This window comes from Marmota marmota, unplaced genomic scaffold (assembly GCF_001458135.2).
Source record: "Marmota marmota marmota unplaced genomic scaffold, marMar, whole genome shotgun sequence".
Classification (NCBI taxonomy): Eukaryota; Metazoa; Chordata; class Mammalia; order Rodentia; family Sciuridae; genus Marmota; species Marmota marmota.
The window spans coordinates 3,536,782-3,540,373 of NW_026000207.1; positions in this window are offsets into that span (position 1 = coordinate 3,536,782).

The window sequence follows — 3,592 nt, forward strand, 5'->3', positions numbered from 1 at the left end:
AATCCTTCACCATAAAATTGACTCATGTTTTCCGACTCTTTTGATTGATTAACTTGTTTAAACATGTGGAATGTGTTTTTTATTTTTCTATTCTTATGTTTATGTCTGAGATATGTCTCTTGATGATAATGTCGATGCAAGCATTTTCAAAGAGTATTTTCCCTTGCACAATGGGTATCAATGGTCTAGTAGTAGTCTATTTTAAGATGCTTTAATTTTTCTATTTCTTCTGTGTAATTTTTATAATGCTGCATTTCATCTTTTCCAAAGTTGATAAGAATGTAAATTTATGTAATATATTTATTGTCCACTTGAGAATGTATGACATTGAAAACTAATATATTTTGGTTATAGCTGATTTTTAAGTCACTGACATGTATCTTTAAAATACATGTAAAAGATGGGTAAAATTTCTGTACAAGATGGGTATGTCTCAATTACCTTACAGAAACTAAACACACTCCCCAGTGTGGAGCTCCTGTGTGGAAAACAGCATCCTCATTCTCTAATATGCCTTGTCTTTCCTCTTCCATAAGTATCACCAAGAGTGACTCACAGGTGACATCTGCAGGTAGATCACATTCACCTCTTTCATATTTTATATAAACAAACAAGTGCAATATGGACTCTTGTATATTGACTTTGAAAATTCCAAGAGTTTAAAGTACATATTTTCCCTGTTGGTGTTAGAATTCAAGTGCAGGAATATCACTTAACCCCAGTGTTCCTCTCCTGATGCACATGTGCTTTGCTTTGGTTATGATTTATTTGTTTTTTTCCCCCAAGTTCCATGTGTTGGAAGATTTGCCCCAGTGTGATGTGTTGGGTGTGGAGCCTTTGAAAAGTGAAGGCAAGGAGAAGGGGCTTGGGTAATGGAGCAGTCACCCTTGGAGGGATAAATGCTGATCTCCTGGAGTATGGAGATCATTTTACACACTAATGGGTGGTCCTAAAGCAAGTGCCGGTGTCTCCACGGTCTCGCTCCCTGTCCTGCCCTGTGGTCTCTTCTGCATGTGCTCCCACCATTGTGATTCCATCTGCTGTGAGGGACTCATCAGAGCTGAGCAGATGCTGACACCATATTCTTTAACCTCCAGAACTGTAGATCAATGCATTTATTTTCTTTACCAGGTGTTGCATAGGCATTTGGTTATGCAGGAGAAACAAATCAATACAACATATGAGTGCCTTTCAGTTTGGAGCATCATGATCTGCATTGGCATGTGGGATCTGCAACATGATTTGATGACACTTCCAGGAGTTTCTGTGGGGTATACATGTAGTGGTGCCCTTGTAGGACAGAGTTGACACATACTCAGCTTTAGGATATACTGCCAATAATTTTACTGAGTGTTTATATGAGTTTCAACCCATTAGGTGCTTCTGTTTTTATTTTTAAGGAAGAAGATTCTTTTATTAATCATACCATGCAATAACATGAAATCCTATTTTAATTCAACTAGAATGTGTAATGCTGTTATAAAATTATATTTCTCACATTTATTTGTGAAGAAAATGTCACACATTGTTGATAGGGGCCGACAGATGTGAGTGATGGGAACACAAAGTTAAGGGAATAATTCCATAAATGGGCTCACTCTGCTGACCCCCTTATGGTTTATTTTCCAAGAAGAAATTCACCAGCAGCCCTTCCTGGCTTAAGTGAAAAGGATACAGTACATTCCTCAGCACACTACCTATTATCTGTAGGAGAAATTTAGACTTGAAATAATGTGCATAAAAGGAACCCAAACTACAATGAAGGGGGAGCCTTTTGTGACTCTTTTCACATCTCAGATCCTGAAATTCAGGAGATAAGGCTTATTCCTCCTAACCATAAAATCTGTAAGAATGCATAGTTAGAGATCCAATTAGAACTGGTTAACATGGGCCAAGGTGACCTAGTGTTGTCATGGCAAAGGGGACTTAAAAGTCTGATGTCTTAGAGCAGATTATGCTAAGTGAAGCTAGCCAATCCCTAAAAAACAAATGCCAAATGTCTTCTTTGATATAAGGAGAGTAACTAAGAACAGAGTAGGGACGAAGAGCATGAGAAGAAGATTAACATTAAACTGGGATGAGAGGTGGGAGGGAAAGGGAGAGAGAAGGGAAATTACATGGAAATGGAAGGAGACCCTCAGGGTTATACAAAATTTCATACAAGAGGAAGTGAGGGGAAAGGGGAAAATAATACAAGGGGGAGAAATGAATGACAGTAGAGGGGGTAGAGAGAGAAGAGGGGAGGGGAGGGGAGGGGAGGGGGGATAGTAGAGGATAGGAAAGGCAGCAGAACACAACAGACACTAGTATGGCAATATGTAAATCAATGGATGTGTAACTGATGTGATTCTGCAATCTGTATATGGGGTAAAAATGGGAGTTCATAACCCACTTGAATCAAAGTGTGAAATATGATATATCAAGAACTATGTAATGTTTTGAACAACCAACAATAAAAAAATTAAAAAAAAAGTCTGATGTCATCCTGCTGTCAATCAAATGTCAAGGATGGAGCTGGTATAACTCTCTAGAAACTTCTCTGGAATCCCCAATGAAACTGGAGAGCAGGAGAAGCAGGCTCTCTTCTTCCTCTCTGAGAGGACCCACTCTCTCTTGGACTGACATGTCAGAAATGGTTCTGACTTAAGCAGAAGAACTGGGGCTTGAGGAGTGCCGCAGTCTGGCTGGGCAAAATAACCGGGAGGTGACAAGCAACTTGAAGGTTGAAGCGGGAACTGCTTTATTGCGGGGGAACTCAGCGGGAACTGAGTGGGCACTCAAGGTAGCGAGAGCCGCTTTATTGCGGAACAGCAGAGGTATATATACCTAACTGATTACACACAGCTTGACTCAATTAGAATCATCTAGATACAGCAGTCAGCCAATAAGGAATCCTCACCATCTTAATGGCTCGGTGGCATTGCCTCACAAACCATTCCTCCTGGCAAACTGCCAGGCGCCATCTTGACTTGGTCGTGGCCCCCAACAGAGGAGGTCTTCATGCTGCCTCAGTTTCCTGGACGACCCCTACTCTGTAATACCATCAGATCCCCTCCCACAGTGGCCTCAGTTTCCTGGAAGACCCCCACCCTGTAATACCATCAGATCCCCTCCCACAGTGTAGGCATTCTGTCTCTTCTCACTTAAATCTCATTCTGCTCACTTTTCCTCTTCATTATGGTCTATGGGTTTTATTTTTGAAATTTGTAAGAAAAAAAATACAACAGACACTAGCATGGCAATATGTAAATCAATGGATGTGTAACTGATGTGATTCTGCAATCTGTATATGGGGTAAAAATGGGAGTTCATAACCCACTTGAATCAAAGTGTGAAATATGATATATCAAGAACTATGTAATGTTTTGAACAACCAACAATAAAAATTAAAAAAAAGGAATTGGGGAGGCCTGCAGCTGCACAAACCCCATTGAGGTGAATCAAGATTCATCTCAAAACTCCATTTTCATCATGACCATTCTTGGTGTTATGGAGTAATTTTAGCAGAATTGTCAAAAAAACAGTAAAGAGCAATTAACAGATACTCTTTTATTTTTATGCCAATTTCTTGTTGTTTGACTACTACAGCTTT